Source organism: Coptis chinensis, chromosome 3 (genome assembly GCF_015680905.1).
Source record: "Coptis chinensis isolate HL-2020 chromosome 3, ASM1568090v1, whole genome shotgun sequence".
Classification (NCBI taxonomy): Eukaryota; Viridiplantae; Streptophyta; class Magnoliopsida; order Ranunculales; family Ranunculaceae; genus Coptis; species Coptis chinensis.
This window is the reverse complement of record NC_141458.1, coordinates 17,999,313-18,022,103: the sequence shown is the minus strand read 5'-3', so window position 1 is coordinate 18,022,103 and position 22,791 is coordinate 17,999,313. Positions and strand designations below refer to the sequence as shown.

General features: G+C 38.6%; 2 pseudogenes; both read left to right on the top strand.

Moving 5' to 3' along the window:
* Nucleotides 1–327: 327 nt before the first annotated feature.
* Nucleotides 328–902, top strand: LOC147508373 (homoserine kinase pseudogene; annotated as a pseudogene).
* An 8,190-nt stretch (nucleotides 903–9,092) lies between these two features.
* LOC147508372 (armadillo repeat-containing protein LFR pseudogene) lies at nucleotides 9,093–10,559 on the top strand (annotated as a pseudogene).
* Nucleotides 10,560–22,791: the final 12,232 nt, after the last annotated feature.

Below are 22,791 nucleotides of genomic sequence, written 5' to 3'. Positions count from 1 at the left end.
ACTTCCATATTACTCTCTTCTCTTGTCACTTTTCAACTAACCATGAAAAAAAGAACACATCTTTTATTCTCTTTCTTCATTGTTTTACTTTGTTAATTGAATTTCATTTTTATGTTTTTCCGTAAAAGAAGGGAGTCGTTGATATAGTGAGAGATTTGACAGTTCTCAAGATGGATTGCAAACTCTTCATTACTATTCTCAGATTGTGTTTCCTTCAATCGCCTTGTCTCTTGGCTGAAAATAAGGTGCCCATTTCATTCTCAGAATTTCAGAATAATATATGTATGGGCTACTCAATTTTTTTCCTATGTTTCAGGAGATTTCAGAACCTGCAGCTCAAGCTCTTGTCAATCTATCTGAAAATTCGGAACTATCAAGAAAGATGATTGAATATGAGTATTGTCTGCTTATATGTTTAATTATTACTAGCAATGTATGGCTCCATTTGATAAGGACTTGTTTTTTGTTCTTGTTAATCCTGAATTTGAAGCCCCAACGAAGAAAATGAGGGCGGTATTACCGACTGAAATCAGTATGAAGGAACATATTTGGAAGAGTAGTCAAGCAGGAGCGTTGGTTGCATCAGTGCTTCAAGGAGATTTGAGAGTATTGGGTAAGGCAATGTCATTGGACAAGATTGTCGAACCCAAAAGAACACCATTGATTCCTGGAATGGAAGCGGTGAAGAGTGCAACACTTGAGGCAGGCGCATTTGGGTGTACTATTAGTGGTGCTGGACCGACGGCTGTTGCTGTGATAGATGATCCGAAAAAAGGTGAAGAGATTTGGAATAGAATGGTGGAAGCATTTTTGAAAGAAGGAAATCTTAAAGCTTCCGCGACAGTCGCAGTCTTGATTGTGTTGGTGCAAGGATTATTGTTAGCAGTGAACCGAGACGGTGAACATTGAGTAAGTTGTTTTAGCTTTTCAAATTGTTTTTTAACATATTAGTCGATTAAATTTCCATTATTTTCAACTTGAAGCAGCACAAGGGTATGTTTCAATCAGATGCTTCACTTTTAACTGAAGAAGGACCGGCCGATATTGTTGATGAGATGCTTGTTCCTGGGAAATTCTTTGTCGAGTTCGGACAATCCATGAAGAGTTTTAACCGAAGAGACGATTGTTGATGAATGTGAGATGTAAAAGTTGTTTTTGTTTTCTAATTGTGAAGAGAGAGGGGTCGTCGCTTGATATGTATTTGTTTTGGATGCAAGGTGAATGAGACTCTTGATTTTGCTTCAAGAATTTTTTCTTCTTTAATTTCTTTCGTATATACTAATAATACGACCTTAGCTACTATCTGTGTTCTTCTATCCCCTATAAAATTAACAGTTTTCTAGCTTGCAAACTCTTTAGAGGCCATTCTTTTTTTCACAACTTTGAAGGGATCAAATGGTATTAAGAGGACGTAAAAGTTCATATTCTTTTGAAATCCCTTTTAAGTGAACTATACCAACATAGCGACTGCCAATATCACCATGAAACGAATGCACTTACTTATCCATCACATGCAATCAATAATGATAATTCTAACAGACCAAAAAACAAAACATGAAGAACGGACAAACTGACTTAGAATTAATCTCTAAATAATTGTACCAAACCAAACACGCGACAGACATATTATGTGATATGATGTTCCCTAGAGAAGGTAACACCTATAAAACATCTACTTGTGGATCACCATCAGAACTCAGTAGGAATACTAACAAGTAAAAAGCACAAGTTAACATAACAAAACACAAGTCTCTATTGCATGCAAGTTCACAAAAACGAAATCGAATGGAGTTTTCAAACCGCTTCTAAGAAAACATCATCAAAACTTCATTGTTTGCAGGAAATCAGCATCTTTAAAGAAGATTTTAATAGCATTCTCCTTCATATATGCTGCCGCATCGGGGCCACCATGACCATCAAACACCCCAAAGAAAGCACTTGAGTTGGGCAGCTACAGATTGACCCCAAGTAATGCGGGATAAGTCATCAATCTGAATGTGTTCATCTTCCATATATCTCCGCGGACCAATATAAGCATAGCTACCAGAACGGATGGTACAAATTGTAGATCGGAACATTCAATGGTGGCATCAGGGGTGGAGTCAGTAGGCTTCGCTTCCTGAACAATAAACAACTAAGATCAGTCATCTTTTCCTAGATACCTAAACAAAGATCAATTAACAACTCGCCATAAAGCATCCTATCCACTTCATCAATCTATAAGCATAAACAAGGAAAAGACTAGTGTCCAACACAGTTCACAGAGAGTTTCACTGCTTGGGTAAATTATAGTTTTTCAGGGCATCATGTTTACATTCATTATTCAGCCTTAACAAACAGTTCTTGACAAATTGTATCTTCATAATGATGCACAACATCACCCTGTCCTAAAAAATCATGTTTGTCATTATTCAGCCCAAGAAAAGATTTATAGTAATGCATGACTCAAACTAACAGTGTAATGCCTTGAACAAACGAAAATATTAAAATCCCACAGATAACATAACATAGAAAGAACCTGAATTTGAATTAAAATCCTAAAACTAACAGTATCTACACGAAAACCCAAATGAAAGAATTTGAATTTTTAAGTTGAGTCTTCATAGCTTATAAAATCACTGAGCTCATAAACAGGAATGATGAAGCTGAAAAAAAATGAAAACTGAACTATTCTGATAAGACAAAACAACTAACATCACTCTCTTTAAGCATTATTTTCGAATCACAAAAGAAAAAGAGAAAATGGAAGTCTCCTACAAAGGCCTTTTCACTCTTAAGTATAAGTTGATCATTCTCCCCTAGTTGTGGATTTCACTTCTTGTTGGAAACTAGAAGTACACTACTACTCTTAATTCGCTCGTGGAATCTTGCAACTTAGACAATTCTTATTTTTCCTATGGCATGCCTTATCCAACTACTTTTAGACTGCCTTTGTCCGCGACTTCAATCTCTTGTACAAGGTGATATCCAAAGAAATGTATCTATCCTTTCATTTTCCGTAATTCAATCTCCTACTTGTCAAGTGTGTGTGGTGGAGAGTGGGTTTTATCTTTAGGCTCGCGAATTTCTGTGTCACTGTGAAAACAAAAGATAACATGGGTCGCAAACCAAAGTTTCACACACTCTACACTAATGTCACGTCTCCTAAGAAAGAAGCTACATAGTTAAACATGTAGTTAGACAGATTCTTATTGAAAAATAGTTTATCAATCAATTATGATTATTCATGAACCTACTCTCCTCTCTTTCTCACGATGTCTCTCTCCTCTCATAAAATCTCACGGACAGTTCAAAACACCTAGTTGTAAAAACAAGTCTTAACTCACAAACTCGTTCTTTCATCAATAACGCCCACAAACAAAAACTCTGCTTAAAAAATTCAAAATTTCCAACAATTCTCACACACACATACATAAAATCAAAAGCCCAGACCCAAATTCACAATTAAAAAAATATATATCATACCTTTTGGTTGATATAATCAACATTAAGAGCTAGGGTCGGTAAGTTGAAGAGTACCATAACCAAGTTGAACATCAAGTTGTTCTAAATCAAGATCACCAAGTATATATCACGCTAATTTCTTCTTCAAAATGAATCTCCTTTATGGATTGCACACAAAAAAATTTTGTTTTTGCTTTCTCCTTTATAGATTTTGGAGAGAGATCGGGTGAAATTGGAGAGCAAATTCTATTTTTGCTTCGGTCAAATTTTGTTTCCGAAAAATACCCTCTCATATTTAGTCATTTAGAACTCGCGATTGCTTCGTCAAGTTTTTGTGACATCCGTTGGATTGCACCGGATGAATGGTTGGGATTCATCAGTGCCCGAATGTGGCTACAAGATTCATGGTCAGTATCCCTCCCTCCCCATATATATATATATATGGGGTGGGATAGAGGCACATACCATTTGAGCCACATTCTAGGCACAATCGATCTAATCCACCGACCGTTTCCAATAAACTTAAATTTCAGCCCTCGGATATTTTTAGAGTTCTGAAAATCAAAATAACTCAATATAAAAGTCGATAATCTTGCGAAGGGTTTTCTCTCTCCTTCTCTCCCCAATTTGCTCCAAATGCCCAAACCAACACCTCCAACACAAAATCAAACAAAGATTCGAATCCGCATGTGTACTTCTCCGCCTCGCATCCTCCAACAAACTTGTCAAATAGAAAAAGAATTGAAAACCCTCACCGCTCTCCTCGTCTCCTTTAACAGGTATGAAGAAGCGTAAACACAACAAATGAGTTTAAAGGGTTCGATAAAGGTGATTTCTCGGGGAGTAAGAAAAGGAAGAAGTGATTGATGGATTGTGTTCATCTTCTAAAGGATGTTAATTGTGTAGTAAGTGAGAGCTCCGAGAGGTACCAATTTACTTTTTATTGTTTTATGACCTACCAAGTCTCTTGGTCTAGTAGTTGTCTATATCTTGATGCAGTAGGTTATTTCCTAATTTTTGACTTCCAAATAAATGAAACAGATTGATCAGTGACGGTTTACCAATATTATCATCTTGGGTTGCAAACGATTTTTTTTCCTTCCTAGTATGTAGATATTTATCTTTTTCTTCCGCTTGCGGATGAGTTTCTAGAGAAGGAACATCTTTGGTTCACCATCCGCTTGGATGGATTCCCTCGATAGCCATGAAAGCTGTAATAAGAGTGCAAACCTTTGGATTATTGTCTTGCAAGGCATTGTTGGGTCACTACCGTGGACTGCCATGGTGTTCTTTATAATGCGGTTCGAACTAATTGGTTAGCATAGATGTAAATTCAAATAAGTAGGGTCTTTACAATTTGGTTTGAACTAATAGTTTGTACCGTTAATCCAAACTTTGATAAAATATTACGTTTTACTAATTGCAGGCTTTAACAATAACAATGTGGTCGGCCTCCTCTGCTTGTTCGCAATTGGATGTGCTATGGGATCTTTTCTTGGTGGAGTAATAGCAGATAAGATGTCTCGCATTTATCCACACTCGTGTCGCGATCATGTGTGCCCAGGTTTAGTACCTTCATGGGCATACCATTTTCATGGTTCCTTCCGATTGTTATTCCACGCACAATAAATAAATAGTCGGTTCACCGTTGCCACAACCCTCTTCTTCATGGGACTTATGATTAGTTGGTGTGCCACTTGTGCAAATAATCCAATCTTCGGCCGGGTGGTTCCTACTAAGCATCGGACGATGATATATGCATTTGATCGTGCCTTGAAGGATCCTTCTCATCATTTGCAGCCCCCATAGTTGGGATTCTTTTCGAGAGAAGATTTATGGGTATGATCCAAAGTTTGTGAATCCACTTTGTTTGGGTCCAAACAGGAGGCTTTTGCACTTTCAAGAGGTCTTTTCTCCGTGATGGCCCCGCCATTTGGCTTGTCGTGAGCCTGTTTTATAGCCCATTGTATCTTACATATAAACGGAGACCATGAGAGTGCTCGACTGGCAAGTTTGAAAGAGCAAGAGAGTATTCATGATACGAGGTGATTCTTTCTTTCCACTGGAAAAGCCTCTTTTGTAGACGAGTTGTTAATGGCAGAATTTTATGTTCAAGTTTCTTTTCTTCTTTTTTCTTTTTCGCTTAAGAGTTTGCTTTACCCTGCTCTCTGTAATTGTTGTAAAGGTGTTTAGCAAACCACTGATGGAATTTTTTTTAGTTTTTGTAACTTGTGACTTGTGAGGCAGAGTTGTAAATTGAAATATAATAAACCGACTTAATGACTAGCATCCTTGTTGTTGATTAAAGATACTGTCATCTTTATATTATGGGATCAAAAGAATTTATGTTAGGTCCTTGGTTGCTCGGGATCAGGGCAAAAGTCTTATATTAGAGCTATGGTTACACATTTTGTGTCTTTAGTTGCGATGGATGATATGCATCCTAGCTTATTTGCTTGTTCGCTTATTGCTAGATGCAAGTTCTTGATTGCTTGTTCGCCAACTATGCAAGAATATTGGAAAAGAATATTGTGTCCTAATACACAATTATTGCCTCCCTTCCGTGCTGCTATTTATACCTACTCCCAATACGAGACAAAACATAAAATCAGGTTTTTACGACGTATTTCTGCTGGAATGTGCTGCCATAACGTTTTACAGCATGCACACCAAAGCTGAATTTTATGGTCATTGTGAATTTGTCACCCACTTTGTTCCATGACTCGGAAAATAGGATTTTAGATTGACTTGCAGGCTCAAAAAAGTACAATTTCAAAATGCAGCAAATAGTTTTGATCTTGTTGTATGAGAATGGACTAAAAGATTGAAATGATGCAATAACGTATGTCATTCTCTGAACGGATCCTTGTTTGACATAAGAACAGTCTTTCCAACCAACATCACAAATAAGTTTGAAGTTACACTAGTATACATACACATCTTTCTCCCATAAATTTTTTCTCAAGAAATTCACAGGGGCCATGAATGCAAAAAGAAACCCAAAAGTTGACCTTTAACCATTTTTACAGCATTTAGACCTTGAAACACAGGAAAATGGGAACTGACTATTGCTAAACACGTGCACCGGATGAAGCGTGTCTATCCTACATACCCACCACTCATTGCCCTTCTAACATTTGGGTTGTCCCTCAAGACTGTAGCTGCATCATGATTAAGAGGATCCTCATAATTGGGTTCCTGCGCAAATACAGAAATGACTGAGGTCAGATAGCACCAGCAACCTGCACTACTACATAAAGGTCGATAGAACACATTTTTAAACTGTGGTCAATTGTAATAGAGCACCCTTTTTAATCAAATTTTGGACTGGTTCTACCATGGTGTGGTCTTTTCCATAAGGCATAAGAAGTTAAGAACACGTTTTAGTACCTAAGAATCGTGCTCTATTAAGACTATAGAGCTCGATTTTGCAGGAAAACAGAGCCACACAACACATGCCGATTTAATCATAAAAAAATATTGATAGATATAGAAGGAGATCTTACAAAGAGGAAAATCATAAAAAATGAATACAAAAACATGATCCCTATTTGACTTTTGACTCCTTATGTTTTTCCACATATACTAGCATATTAAGGAATCGAGACTAAACTTACCATGTGATCCTACGGGTTTGGGTGTCTCTGCAACTCCAACCCATCAAACTAAAAAAGCGGGTAATGTTCCACTTTGCATTTATGATTTATGCCGAAGCTCTAGAAGATGTGGGATCTATAGCAAGAAACAATGTCAGACAAGTTGCATTATAGATGACACCCATCCTTTTTCCTGTAAAACCTCACAGAGGTACTACAGGGAAAGAGAACAGCAAGAAAAATCATTATACACAAACAATAGACTAAACAAACGGATGGTAAACCAGCATGTTCCTTCTCTAGAAACTCATCACTGCAAGCGGAAGAAAAAGATAAATATCTACATACTAGGAAGGAAAAAAAAAATCGTTGCAACCCAAGATGATAATATTGGTAAACTGGTCACAGTTAATCTATTTCATTTATTTGGAAGTCAAAAATTAGGAAATAACCTACTGCATCAAGATATAGACAACTACTAGACCAAGAGACTTGGTAGGTCATAAAAACAATAAAAAGTAAATTGGTACCTCTCAGAGCTCTCACTTACTACACAATTAACATCCTTTAGAAGATGAACACAATCCATCAATCACTTCTTCCTTTTCTTACTCCCTGAGAAATCACCTTTATCGAACCCTTTAAACTCATTTGTTGTGTTTCTGCTTCTTCATACCTGTTAAAGGAGACGAGGAGAGAGAGTGAGGGTTTTCAATTCTTTTTCTATTTGACAAGTTTGTTGGAGGATGCGAGACGGAGAAGTACACATGCCAGATTCGAATCTTTGTTTGATTTTGTGTTGGAGGTGTTGGTTTGTGCATTTGGAGCAAATTGGGGAGAGAGAAGGAGAGAAAAAACCCTCCGCAAGATTATCGACTTTTATATTGAGTTATTTTGATTTTCAGAACTCTAAAAATATCCGAGGGCTGAAATTTCGTTTATTGGAAACAGATCGGTGGATTAGATCGACTGTGCCTAGAATGTGGCTACAGTGACTGTGCCTCTATCCCATCCCTATATATATATATATATATAGCCCCACTCTTAAGCGGACGTATGGACTCAACTTAAACACCGAAATTTCAAAATATGAAATATACTCTTACGAAGGGTTTTATCATGACTCGCTCTTTCTCTTTCTTTCCAAAGTCCAAACTTACCACGACTATTTCCCTCTCTCCTGGTACTTTCTTTCTCTCTCTCACGGGGAATAGTGTTGGTTTTTCACATCAGGATTAGTGCTTTTGATTCAATCTCATGTTCTTGTTTGAGCATTACTTTGTTGAGGAACTAATGATTGCAAGGTGGAATCCGCAGAGCAATCTCACGAAAATATATAGTAGTAGATATGAACCGGTAAGGATTTTGAAGAAAGTTCTATTACATTTTCTTTTCTAGTCAATGAGAAATTTTTCAATGTAGGATCTGAATGTTAGAGTATCTCAATCGTCATTATTCGGAAGCATAATTCTGTTACGTTATTTTTATTTGAGAAGCAATAAGTATCTCCTTCTTTTCTCCATCCGTCTTTCTATTGATTTTAGATATATGTTAACTAATGAGTTATGAGTTGTCCACTTTTATTTGTATTATTGAGGGTTCCTCTTTGACATACATTGTTTTTTTTGGGTCGGAAGTCTTCTTATGTTTATTCATCGTGTCCAAAGCTTTCCTCATTTTAACAACTTTTCAACGCCACGTAATCTCTCCCTGGTTTCCTCGTCTTTAAAGATGGTAGGTGTGGCTTTGCTCACGGGTCATGCTGAACTTCTTAAAGTGAGCAGGTTGATCTACTCAACTGAAGTGTTTTGGTTGTGCCATTATCGACATCACGCCAACGAAGATACACAACAATTATGAGTTGAGTTTGGAGGAAGCTTTATACTCGTTTCGATCTTTTGAAGTTCCTTAAAATTAGATGGAAAGAGAAGTGTTTCAAGAACAGTGATAAACTATGGGAGTTGATGGGGTTAAGGAGGAAACAGTTTTCAATTTTTCTACAAGGCCTATTCTCATACCCAAACAAAAATTTGGGTTGTGAGATCAGAATTCATGAGTGTGGATCATCCTTCTCCGGTTCATTCTCAATATGTTGTGATTGTATCGGAAGGCAATGGTAATAAAGACACATGCTTGCTCGCTTGGCCCGACATGCGATTCGCCTTTAAGGTGGTGTTGCCAAAGCATTGTTACTTCTTCACATTGAGAAGCATAGTTATGATGCGCCTCCTCTTCATGTTTAGAGCAAGCATTACACGGTTGAAAAACAAATTGTTACGGATGAAATCCAGAGCAATGTCGCGAGGAAAGAAGGTAGTTAATAATGCATATGAACGAGAAATGTAGCACCCATTTGGTTGCATATGTATCATATTAATCATGTGTTTGATTGGAATTATCTCAGATACTTCCAGTTGTACTTTTGCTTTTTCAAAGGCACCAAATAAGAAAGCATTGCATGATACTATTTTCATCTTGAATTCAATACTTTGAGTTACATCCAACATGTCAAAAAACTAGAAATAACCAATACAAAAGTTAACTAACAAATTTGTCGATAACAAGAGAGAGAGATGCGAAGAGGGAGCAGAGCAAGGTAGGCGGAGGCGAGAAGTGGGTCGACATCGGCACCTCCGAGGGAAAAGAGGGCGTCAATAGGAAGTGGTAACCTGAATAATGCATCGGTGGTTCGGTTCGGGAGCGAAGCAATAGCTCCAAATTTAGTCTGTTACTTGGTCCTTCACTTCAAATTCATAACTCCTTATCTGATCAAAATAACAAAAGAATCGTTCTTGTGTGCACTTCAGAGTGGACTGAAAAGTGAGTTGACATGGGCATTGAACACACTTCACATTGCTTTCTTTCAAAGAGAAAGAAGAAGTGAGAAGAGATGCTATCCCTCTTGCTAAAATACCTGGTTTGCTTGGATGCGTTCTTCAAATTGTAGATGATTGGCGTGACATAGCTCTTCCAACGAGCTTAAAAGAACTCCTAGGGTGAGATTGTTAGGTGCGAACTCGCTGTTTCGGTTCGGAAGTGAATACTGAGGCATTAGATCGAGGATGAAGCGGCTTCACCATGGCTTAGCACCATCCGCATCTAGTACCGCGAGCTTAGGGCGTAAAACTCAATAAACCATCATCCCTCTAAATGGTGGTTCGATGAAGATGTCTTGTTTAATCTAGACGAAAAAGGCCGAAGCGAAAAGCAAAGAAGCATTCCGCTGCCGCCAAATATCATTCGTAACTTCTCTTTTATGCCGGAAAATGAGATTATTATGGCTCGATCGACATTGCTTAGAAATCGTGTTCCAATGCATAGAAGATCATTCCACCGAGGATGAGGAGCTTGTAACAAATGCTCTTGAGACAATTGTGAATTTAGCACCACTCATGGACCTCGGGATCTTCAAAATCTTCCAAGCCGTCATATATCAAATTAAATGAGAAACATGCAGTCCAAGCTATCATGGGAATTCCGGGATCCTCCTCGTCAAGGCCTAGCACCGCGGCTACTTGATTGCTTGGTCACTTAATAAGTTAATAATAAATCGACAATGAACCATTTCTATTGCCTTTTGCCCAACAAATATATAAGCTTAGTTGATCTCTTGAGTCTACCAAGAATAGATATGCAAGCCGCAGCTGTTGGAGCACTTTATAACCTTTCGAAGTCAAGATGGATTGCGGTCGCTTGCAAGTGAGCGATGGGCAAATAACCGGCTTCGAAAGTGATTAAGGCTCCTCATCCCGTGCTGAAGTCTGCAGGAAAGCAAAGAATGATACTTGGAGAGCCTGGTCTCGAGCCACAAAATAGACCTCTTCTTCTAGCTTTTGAAAATGCCTTTGCAGAGATCCTCTTTTCGATGGAAAATATTGGCACAACTTTGCTAGGATTTTATATGAATTGACATCTAGACCTAACAAAAAGTGGGTGCGGCTCATGGCATTTGGGGTGTAGGCGTCGATTTAGATTGTTCTAGAGGGCGCCTATCACTCTTGCATAAAATATTGAAAAAGGTATTTATAGCGGTTGTACCTTTGTTTCAACATGTTATCCTTTTGTAGCCAATATATTCTGTTTGATCAACATTTGTTTTTCATTATAAACTCTACTCTATACTACTTGATACATGATGGTGTATAAGATTGGCTCTCACTCTTTTGTGTTGTTTAAAAAAAATGTCGAGGTACGATACCCAACAGTATAGGGAAAGGGCTGCCATCCGCTACCGATCTTGAATTACACCATATGCTCATTTTCACGCTCATTTCAAAGCCGCGAATCTTTCTTGTACTCTTGCATTTCATTCATCAATAGACCAAAAAACCACAATTCTTGTTTTGCACAAAATAAGGAAGAAGCATAGCTTAATACTAATCAATACTCATTAAACATAAACCTTTGAATTACATCCAACAATTATATCTAACAAGTCGGAAAATAGAACAATTGCAAATACATGTTATCTAGAAAAAAATCTGTATTCTCCCTGTTAATCAGAGATACAAAGAACAAATACACCCAACAGATTAGGGAAAAGAATACCATCAATATCGGTTAAGCTCAAAGACTCAAGAAGCGGGTAGAGAAGATCTTAGTGGCATTCTTAGGGAGAGAGTCGCGATAATACTGAGAGAGAATAGGAGAGAGAGTGAGATTTGCGATAATACTGAGAGAGAATAGGAGTAGAGAGAATCACGAATGAAGATATGGGTGAGAGAACAGGAGAGAGAGAATATGAGTGGAGTTTGGGGTATTTTTTAAAACCCTTCGTAAGTATATTTCGTATTTCGATATTTCGGTGTTTAAGTTGAGTCCGCTTACGGACGTTCGCTTAAGAGCGGGGCTGTGTACGTGTATTAAACTATGTGATATATCAGTCTTTTATGATATATGACGCACATCAATCTAATTAATAACGCGGAAAATACATGAAACAAGATACTTCTCCGTTCTCTGAAATAATATATGTAATAAAGTTCAATAATGCGTAAACAAATTTACCACACCCTTTTAGATCTTTCCACGCATTAAGTTTTGGAAATGAGACTTATGACTGAAGATGTCATGTGATAGGTGGGCATTTATTGAATGTGCCATAAATGACCCGTTAGCGTTATAATTGAGTATTCATTGACTGTGCCATGAATGACCCGGGTATTCATTGAATGTGCTATGAATGACAAAATTGTTTGGACTGCCCTAGAGAGGAACTAAGGTATTCACCTTGTGGGTTAGTTGTATTCCTTGATTGTACGGGTGTGCTTGGACTTGCATTTGCATACTGATAGGATATTTACATATGTTTATTTAGAATTTCTAACTTCCGTTTACAGGAAGGTAGGACTTAATAATATTTTGTGCAGGGACGCTGTCCTACCCTTATACAGAAGTGGATATCGGTAAGATTTAATTCAATTACTAAGTTATTAAGATGAGTTATTATAATGAGTTAATAGAATGAAAGTTTTGCTTGGGAAGAAACTATGCCGGCTGAAATGACGGAACTACCTGTCTTCTAAGCTGAGAATGATTAAGATATGGGTACATATAATGTGTTTGTGGGATGATTAAAGTCTGGAAAATATTTTTATGTTGTTAGTCTACTCATACCAGCAAATTCTATTTTTGCTGACCCATGTTTGCTTTGTTTTAGCAATGTGGGTATGTTCTTGGGAACATAGGTGGAAAGCAGTGGAACCACGACATTTGATTTGGATTTGTTTCTGGAGCAGTCTGGGAGTTTATTTTATTAGGTCTGATCTTTTTGGAAGTATGTAATAACGTAGTTTCATATTCATATGACATGAGAATACGATGTTGAAGACCTATTATTCTTAGAGTTTTATATTGAGGATTTTTGGACGAAAGATAGTCTTTTAATAAAGTGATGAAATTGAGAAATTTTGGAGATATTTTGTTGTTAAGTTGATTCTTTAATGATGTGGGTTTTCGGTTTTGGCATGAGTTGTATCCACCCCGTCATAACCTGGGTTTTTAGACAATTGAACATAGGGATGTTTGAGATATTTATATTTCAAATATTCACTTTGTAATTGTTTAGAAATTCAGGCTGTGACAAAAGCCTTGCACTCTATAATGCACCGGAGTTTGATCATCTTCATTGTCGTTTGTTTCCCGCTAGTCTCAAAGATGGCGCACTCGATTGGTTCTTTTCACTCGAGCCAGACTCAATAAAGACCTTCGAGCAACTCACCGATCTGTTTGCTAGTCAGTACGTCCACAACAAACGTAAGAAAGCTGATCTTGATTCACTCTTCCAGCTATCATTTGGCGAAGATGAAACCATTTGCCAATTCCTAGGTCGGTTCAAAGCTGAACTGTTATGCATGGAGAGTGGTCTTGAAGAATCCTTTGCCACACTGCCATTCTCCAACGCCTGTCGAGTGCGCAACATAGACCTCTCCAAGTCGCTGATGAAAGAGCGTCTAGAAATGCTGTCTGAGCTATACGCTCGAGTAGACAAATACATTAAGTTACAAGAAGGCCTAAAATGTGACGGCCTAACAGAAGAACAGGAAGTAGCAGCGATCTCCGACAATGCCCCACCTACCAAAAAGCGGTCTAGACCGCAGGAACAGAAGTCGGGGAACAAAACAAACAACAACCGAGAGTTCACTGTCCTCACACGATCTCCAAGTTACATACTAGACAAGATCAAGCGAGCTGCATACTACCGACCTGATGTACGACAACCAACAAATCGACCTGACAAGCCTTATTGTGCTTTTCACCGAGCAAAATGTCACGAGACTGATGCGTGCTGGGGGTTAAAGCATTACCTTCAAGACCTCATCAAAGCAGGACATATCAAGAACTACACCAACATTGCCGATGGCGATCTTTGCCATAAACTTATGGCTCGTAGGGTGCGTAGTAGAACTCCACCCCGCCCTGATCGCCACAATGTTCAAGCTCGCTCCTACAGCAGAGGACGTCCCAGAGACCGTTCCCGCCATGAGCGACGTCAACACTCGTCAGATCGTGACAATGACAGAACCATTTATATGATCACGTTTCCAGATGATTCAGTAACATCGTCCAGAGAGAAAAGAAGGCGTGTTGGCACCCTTCAAGAAGTTTACCATTTCTCTTCCCAGGCCACACCTGCTCTACGCAATTCTGGTCGCATACAGCTCAGGTAACATCACTTTTACAGAGGCCGACCTTAACAAGGTTTGCCTCCCGCACAATGACGCACTTGTAGTCCATGTCAAAATTAGTGATTGGACAGTCAAGCGTGTTCTGATTGACCTGGTAGTTCGTGTGATATTTTGTTCTACCATACCATCCAGGAGATGAACTTGCCCAAGTCAGTCTTCATAGATCCGATTGCTCCTCTTTTGGGTTCAATGGCTCCAGAGCCGACCTAATTTGTGATATCATACTCCCAGTTTCTGTGGGATCACGAGAAGATAAAGTCAGCTTCAATATGCGTTTCAGTATCCTGGACATCAAGTCGTCCTACAACGTCATCCTAGGACGACGTTGGATTCGTCAAATGCAAGCTATACCGGCAACACCGCATCAAGTTCTCCATTTTCTAGGCCCTAGGGGCATGATGGAGCTTCGAAGCAATCAGCTCGAGGCTTATCATTGTAACCAAATCCTTTAAGCGAATAAGACCGCCGACCCACCTATCAGCATAAGGAACGAGCCCACCAGCTACACAATGGCCAAAGACTTGGTCGGTGAGGTCAGAGCCAAAGCACCAAAACAGAACACTGGGGGCACCAGCAAGAAGGTCTGTTCGTCTGTTCAGACCCCAGAGGTCGCTAAAGCCGTTGGTGCTCCACCAGTCAGGACCCAAGAGGTCGCTCCAGTAGTTGTCACTCCACCAGTCACGACCCTAGAGGTCGCTCCGTCATTTGTTGCTCCACTCGTCATGACTCCAGAGGTCGCCCCATCATGTGTCATACAACCAATACAGATTCCAGAGATCACCCCAGCCCTTGTTGTCATGACCACAGAGGACACATCAGCCCTTGTTGTCGTAACCACAGAGGTCGCTCAAACCCCTGCTGCCAACTCCACTATCCCTCAAGTCGACAAAGCATCTCCAGAGATCAATCCACTTGAGGATGCATCATCGTCAAAAGCAGCACCCCCACCCACAGAAAAAGAGTGAGTGAACTTAGGAACAGAAGACGACCCTAAATTCGTCTATGTAGGGGCTAACCTTGACCCTACACTCAAGGCCTAACTTGTAAATTTTTTATACATGAATAAAGATGTTTTCGCTTGGTCGTATGTCAATGTGCCCAGTATAGATCCTAATGTTGCATGTCACAGATTAAATGTAAACCCTAATGCTAGACCAGTTTGTCAGTGACCTCGACGATTATCCTTGAGATTGATAGAGTTATATACTAAAAGCATTACTTTTGTATTAACTCTAATTCTTTATATTTTGAATGAGAATCATATGGGAAAATGTTATGCATATTATATATGTTATTAGCTATATGCATATGTCTAATACTTTATGTTTTAGATGATATGGTGTGTGGTGACACACAGAAGATCATATCATTAGTACCTTATAAAGTATAAGTAAACGTTCACAACCTAGATGGATTTGGACAAACCATTGATACGGTTGTAGTATAATCTGGTATTAGTCTATCTTGACTATAGGATTACATTAGTACACTTTGTGTGTATTGAACAGGACCAAGTAAGGTTGTTTCTTGTTATACTGACTATATAAGAGAACAAACACCTCTGTTATTATGGATACTTGTCCTCTTAATCTGGATATAATAACGGGCACTTATGTGCATTGTACATTGGTTTAAATCATCAATGAGTGAGATTCATTTGTGAATCAACAAACTCGATGGATTGGGTAATGACATTGTATGTAAGGTGTGTTGTTGATTATAGAAGGAATCCGTGACCCGCAGGAAGTCGGGTTGATGATGTCCCCTTGAAGAGCTCAAAAGGATTGTCATGTAAACCCTGCAGGTGGATTTATTCCGACATGACAATGAGGTTGAGTGGTACTACTCAAGGACATAAGAAGTTAATTAATGTAGTTGTTAGTAACTTGACTTAATCAACGGACATTCGATATCTTAAACACGGGGAGATCCACAAGCATATAATAGGGGTGACTTCGGATCGGATCGGATCGGATTAACCTCTTTCGGAATTTTTCCAAAAAAAATTCGGAACCTAATATGCTAGCCAAATCCGATCCAATTTTTTTTTCGATTCAAAATATATTTCCAATTTCGGAACTTTCTGAAATTTCGGAATAACTCGGAAATTTCGGAATACTTGGTAAATTTTCAAAGATCTCTTTACTTTCAATTATTTTTGGAATATCATACGCCAATGTTCATTGTAGGAAGAGAAAACCATGTCCACAACACCAATGTACCAACAACAATACGCACTTGTTTACTGAGAAAACCTATTTTTATTCAAACAAGTGATCCAAGAAAAAACGAGAAAAAGAACATGTAGCCACCAATAGCAAGCATTGCATTCTGTTGAGGTCTGGGTATTTGTAATGTTTCAATCTTTTTTCGTGTGTGGAAATTGAAGCGTGAAGTGTCTGCATAAATAATGGATTATGATCTTAGGCTAAAAGTAGCTTTACATAATATTCTATCTATTGGAATTTGGCTTTTGGATTGGTCTGGAAGTCATTGTATGACTCAATGACATTTTTTTTCATATCATTGTTGTTATGGCAGACGGTGTAATGACAATGAGAGTGGTCCAATTCAAGTGGGGAAGTAGCGGCTAGGTTATGTTTTTGTTTTGTTTTTGGAACTAAAAAACTAGAAAATGAATGAACGGTCGAGATCTAATCAAGTGGATATTGAGAGAAGTATATATTTTCAAAATAAATTGGCAATAATATCGGAAATTTCAGAATTTTCGGATCGGATCGGATTTTAGAATTATATCCAAATCCGATCCAATTTTTTTCGAATTTTCGAAATCGGAAAATCGGAAAATCGGCCCATGAAAACTACACCCAAAGCCAGACCAATTTCGGGTCGGATTTCGGAAAAATCGGAAATTCGGCAAAAAGAGACACCCCTAGCATATAATATGGAGCCCATAAACGTAACACGTAATTTGGGATTAGGGCGGTAGTGTAACAATGGCCTTTAGTGGAATAAGCCATTATTGACGGACTTAAGCCGTGTGTTCTGGGCGAGCATGGGAAGCCCAAGCCCGTCAGGAGGCCCAACCCTAATTTCGCCTCATGGTCCCTGTTGTAGCCTATAAAAAGAAACCTCTTTTCTATGGCCAAAATTAATCAAGGTTTTGCTCAAGAAAAATAGATCCAAAATCGGTTCCAATTTTGAGAGTGATAGAGGCCAAGAGAGAAAGAAGAGGGTGGTAGATCGTTGCCCACACAACGTCCAATCTAAATATAGGAATACAACAGAAGATCAAGAGGTTGATTTTGGATTTGTGGAGCTTGGATTCCCAGAGTTAAGAAGCCGATCTAAAGGTATGAATTTCTTATCCAAAATCGTGAGAACTCATTAATTCCGCTGCGCATGGTTTTCACGGTTTGTAAAAATTTACATTCTAAAATAACGGTTCCTACAGAGATTTCAAAAAGCCATCAATGATGAGGTCGAAAAGCTCAAGCAAGTCGGTTTCATAAAAAAAGTCGATTATCCAGACTGGATCGCGAACATAGTAGTAGTTCCAAAGAAGAATGGCACAGTTCGCCTTTGTGTTGTTTTCACCAATGTCAACCAAGAAACACCGAAAGACAACTTCCCGTTACCTAGAATTGACCGACTTGTGGACCAGACCTGTGGCCACGAGCTTCTGTCCTTCATGGATGCATACAGTGGGTACAACCAGATTCCACTCGCTAAAGAAGACCAAGAGAAAACATCGATCATCACAGAACATGGAATTTACTGCTACAATGTCCTCCCGTTTGGCTTCAAGAATGCTGGAGCGACTTATCAACGACTGGCCACTGACATGTTTCAGGACATGTTAGGGGATACCATGGAAGTTTATATTGACGACATGGTCATTAAAAGCAAGAAAGCAGGTGACCACCTCACTCACCTAGAGCAAGCGTTCTCAGTTTACTGCACTTTCGAATGAAGTCAATCTATAAAGTACCTTTTTGGAGCGTCCTCCGGGAAGTTTCTGGGGTACCAAGTGTCACAATGCGGGATCGAAGCTAACCTAGACCAAATCCGAGCGTTCTTGGATATGCCCGATCCACGCATGAAAAGAAGCGGATACGAAAATGTCGAAATGGTTGCAAAGACTCAACCGATTCATATCAAGGGCGTCAGACAAGTGCCGACCGTTCCTACAACTTCTTAAAAAAGGTGAGCAGTTCTCGTGGAACGACCAGTGCCACCAAGCGTTCTCCACCTTCAAAGAATACTTGACAACACCTCCCGTCCTGGCAAAACCAACAGATGGGGAAACGCTGGGGCTTTATCTACAATATCAGACTTTGCTATCAGTTCGGTTCTCTTCAAGAAGGACAACAACTCAGAGAAACCGATCTACTTTACAAGTAAGACGCTAACGCCAGCTGAAAGGAACTACTCTTACATTGAAAGAGCAGTACTTGCATTGTTATATTCTGCAAGGAAGTTCAGGCCTTACTTTCAAGCGCATCCAATCAAAGTACTCACTGACCTCCCATTGAAGAAAATCCTTCATAAGGAGAACAAGACAACTCGCATGGCAGTATGGGCTGAAGAACTCGGCGAACACCACATTGAGTTCGTCCTACGCACCTTTCAAAAAAGGCAGGTCATTGTAGATTTCCTAGCCAATTTCCCTGTCGATGACCTAAATTGGGAACCAGAAACCGATATCCCACCCACCAATAAAAATGACAAGACCGCCTGGTCTCTCTTTGTGGATGGATCTAGTAACCCTGGAGGTAGGGGCGTGTGATCTTTGCACTTTTTAGTGTTTTTAGAAGTTGACTTACTACGTGCTAAAACTCAATAATTCCTTACTCACTGTTTTTTTTTTTTGAGAATGTCAAAGTTCGAGTAGGGATTTCGCTCCAACTTCTAAGACAAGAATTTAAATGATCACAACCGGAATCTACACTTTGGAGAACTAAGTGAGAAGGATTTTATAGATAGATTTTTTTACACAAGTTATCTAAAATTTATAAGTTTGTTTATAGTTAAATGAAAGAGAGAGAGAGAGATAGGGAAGGATTAATCCTACTCATGCAAGGCCTAGCTACAAGTCTTTTAGAAACAGTCACTACCATCTCAAATCCCTAACATAATATACCTATCTCTAAACATATCATGCTAGCATGTAGAATTGAAATGATATTTCATCTCCGAAATATCATTCCAACTCCTAGTTCTACTTTTACAACAATTGATCGATAATTGTCAATCTCTGGCCATTTTGGGGACGGGATGAAAAATAGAACCTAAGTCTTTTAAGTAGTGATTTTGGAATCCTAAATTTGTAGCATGATCCTCACATGAGCATCATTAACCCTCCCCCTTGGGAGAGTTTTAGCTCATGATCCTAGGATTGAATTAAACTACAAGAAGATATGTGAAATGAAAAAGAAAGAGAATGAAACAAGAAAAACTACAACCTGCTTACCTAAATGAAGAAGAGTTTATTAAAAACTAGAGAGAGTTCCCCATTAACAAGTTACAAGCTTTTCTCTAAAAACTAAGAACTAAAAAAACAAAATTAAAGACATGGATGTAAATGAAAAGTAAAAGTCAAGGAAGTAAAAGCTTCCAACTCCCAAAATCAGCCCCCCTTTACATAAGAGAGCCTTTTTCTCTTCTCCCCCACGGAAACACTCTCCTCTCATTTATTTTTCACTTATCCACAACTAACTCCCATTTGACACCTTTCATTTTTTTAGATAATCATCACCTAAATCCAACTAACTCATTAACTTCATGCAAGGTGTCAAAATTGCACCAATTATTTGCACCTTTGTCTTGACTTGCATGATGACTCATCAAATCTTATGGGCCCGCCTAGTGGGTCCACGCGTCAACGGTCCCAAAGGGCAGTCCGGTCTTTTGGCATTTTTACAACTTCCCGCCTATTTGTAGAGTTCATCGCGACCGGATCGTCGGAGCAGCTCACTCGCCGATTCGAGTCCCTGGTTCAAGAGATATGAGCTTCGGAAGTTTGATGCTTCTGTGCATGTAATCCCGTTTCTGATTGGATTCTGTACTATTTGAGTCTTTGGGCTTTAGTCCGAATTTGTTGGGCTTCACATGGGCTTGATCGGAAGGCATGTGTAGACTCCATATTCCGCGGCTTAAATGCCGGCTTTATCATAATTTTACATTAGTTGCTCCAACCTCGCAAAAGCACGAAGATGCAATTATTTCATGATTATTAAGCACAAAATTGACCTAAATGTTATGTCTCTACAAAGTTTTATAATACGTTTTGGGTGCTTATCGCTGTGCATAAAACCGATGTAATTCGACTAAACCGACCGACCCGACCGACCGAAAGCTATAATGGTCGATTATCCATTTAAGACGCTTCGTGATCGTTTTGTTAAATGGCAAAACCGGCAGAAGGTCGGTTCGGTGCTTTCGGTTTGGATTTAGTATAACCGAAAATAACCGACCCGGATCCGCATAATATCTTAATATACTAGATTAGTAGAAAATTAGAAATGTATCGTACCAAATTACCAATTAGTAAAAGTAAAACCTATTAACTAGTATCGAGCCGCTTACATCCCCCACCACCAGCTAGCCGCCACCATTCCTTCACCACTCTTCCATCCACAAAGACCCTCATCAACAGAGGTAATATCTAATTATTTGGTTTCTTTTTCTTTTTTTTTTTTCGTGTTTCTCTCAAAAATAGTAAAGCCAAAACCAATCTAATTAATGAATTAACAACAACATCTAAATGAGCCAAAAGCATTGATGGCGTGTTTCTATAACAGTATTCCCACATCTGAAGTCCGGCCAAGTTATTATTCTATTTCTGTCATAGAACTGCTTTTGTTGTTGTTGGTTAAAGAGATGTTGAAAAGGTAACATGGTCATACTGGAGATCCAAAATATGATCTTCTTCTTTGCCTTGTAGTATATGTCTTTTCGTCTGCTATCTTAATACGAGCTATCGATTAAAACTTATTACAAAATAGTTCAAATGGGAAAGAATGATCTTCTGTTGCCATAGTCAATAAAAGAAGAGGTACCCAGTATACAGGTGTGGTTCTTTTGTTGTTGCATTATTGTAAGATTTGAAGACAACAAACAAAATACCTATATCAAACCACCCTTTCCATTAATTCTATTTGCTTGGAATCTTGTGGAGGTAAAACAGGTAGAGAGAGAGAGAGGGGGGGCAGGGAGGGAGTAGTAGTTATATTAGCTTTATTGTTGTGATTAAAGATGCTAAAACATTGAGTACATGGGTTTTGTGAACAAATTTACAATAAAGTCTTGTCCCTTTTCTGTAAGGTACCAACAAAAGATGTTTTTAGTCCCCAAGAGTTTTCATAGAATTTGTGCCTAAGCAGGTGGTCCTATTGTCACTTTAAACTTTTAAAGAGTTATTATTCTATTTTCTTTCTTTATGAAATGGTGACCCCTTTCTCATTTACTACATATCTCGATTCAATTTATTTGTCACATGGTTCTCCACTTCTCACAATTAAATATAAATGAGTGCACTTTCAGTCTTTCACACTTGCTAAATTTATCGATCTGTCACAGGCCTTTTGTTTTATCTCGATTGCTAATATGTGTCATTTTTATTAGATGGCTTCTACTGAGGTTCCTAGTGATGGTCCATCTCTACAGTCAACTGTCGAAAATCCTACGGATACGGTCGATCCTACTATGGCAGGTAATAAAAGAAAATCCTTATCTTCCCCTACTTGGGATCATTTTCATAAGATAGAGGGTTGTGATCCCAAAAATCCAAGAGCCAAATGTAATTATTGCCCTGTTAGTTATGTTTGTGCTTCGAAAGGTAGTGGAACTTTTAATATGTTGAGTCATATGAAAGTATGTAAGAAGAATCCTAACAATAAGGTGGTGGCTGATAAATCACAACAAATATTGTCTTTCAAAGATAAAGAGCTTGTTGCTGTTAGTTTTAGCTTAAAAGCTTGTAGAGATGCTCTGTCTAGAATGATTATTATTGATGAGTTGTCGTTTAGTTTTGTGGAGGGTGAAGGGTTTCGACATTTTGTGAAGGTTATACAGCCCAAGTTCACAAATTTGCCCTATCGGACTCAAGTTGGTAGGGATTGCATCGAACTTTATATGGAGGAAAGAAGAAAGTTAAAGAGTTTTCTGCATGGTAATAGAATATGTATAACAACTGACACTTAGACATCTATTCAAAACTTAAATTACATGGTTTTGACTGCTCATTTCATCGATAGTGATTGGAACTTACAAAAGAGGATTCTGAATTTTTGTCTAGTTCCAAATCACAAAGGTGAGACCATTGGAAAGATGGTAGAGAAGTGTCTTTTTACTGTAACTGTTGATAATGCAAGTTCTAATTCTGTTGCCATTGATTATTTGAAGAAAAGCAAAAAAATTGGGAAAGACACCGTTATGGAACATAAGTATTTACATATGAGATGTTGTGCTCACATCATGAATCTTAATGTTTGTGATGGCCTGAAAGATGTTAATGATGCTATTTTCTGAGTACGTACTGCAGTGAGGTATGTGAGGTCATCTCCATCTAGGTTGGCCAGGTTCAAGGAGTGTGTGAAGGA